The sequence below is a fragment of the Orycteropus afer genome, unplaced genomic scaffold, assembly GCF_000298275.1.
Source record: "Orycteropus afer afer isolate SDZICR_OR568_19922 unplaced genomic scaffold, OryAfe1.0 scaffold00898, whole genome shotgun sequence".
Classification (NCBI taxonomy): domain Eukaryota; kingdom Metazoa; phylum Chordata; class Mammalia; order Tubulidentata; family Orycteropodidae; genus Orycteropus; species Orycteropus afer.
In genome coordinates, this window is record NW_006922485.1 from 119,137 (window position 1) to 120,026 (window position 890).

The window sequence follows — 890 nt, forward strand, 5'->3', positions numbered from 1 at the left end:
GTTGTTTTTTCTGTTTCATTTATTTCTGTTCTGATTTTATTATTTCCTTCCTTCTAGATCCTGTAGGATTCTTTTGTTGTTCTTATTCTAGTTGTTGGAGTTGATGAGTTAGTGTTGATTTTGTTTCTTTCCTCTTTTTTGATATATGCATTTATTGCTATAAACTGTCCTCTGAGTACTATTTTCGCTGTGTCCCATGGGTTTTTGTATGATGTATCTTCATTCTCTTTTGTTTCTAGGAATATTTTTATTTCAGTTTTCATATGTTCTGTTACCCAGTAGTTTTTGAGCAGTGAGTTGTTCAGCTTCCATAAGTTTGATGCTTTTTCCTTGCTCTTCCTATTATTAATTTCTAGTTTTATAGCATTGTGCTCCAAGAAGATGCTTTGCAGTATTTCAATGCTTTTGAATTTATTGAGACTTTTTTTATGTGCTAGCATATAGTCAGTTCTGGAGAAGGATCCATGTGCACTGGAAAAGAATGTGAATTGTGCTTTGGTTGGGTGAAAAGCTCTATATATGTCTATGAGGTCGAGTTGGTTGATTATATTGTTCAGTTCTTCTGTATCTTTGTTGTGTTTTTTCTAGTTGATCTGTCCCACTTTGAAAGTGGTGTGTTAAAGTCTCCTACTACTATTGTAGAGTAGTCTGTTTCTCCTTTCAATTCAGTTAATATTGCTTCACGTATTTTGGAGCACTTTCATTGGGTGCATAAATATTTATTATGATAATGTCTTCTTGGTCAATTGACCCTTTTGGCATCAAAAAGTGACCTTCTTTGTTTCTTATGTTGTTTTACACCTTAAAGTCTACTTTTATCAGAAATTAATATTGCCACTCCTGCTCATTTTTGGTTACTATTGGCATGGTATATATTTTTCCCACCCCTT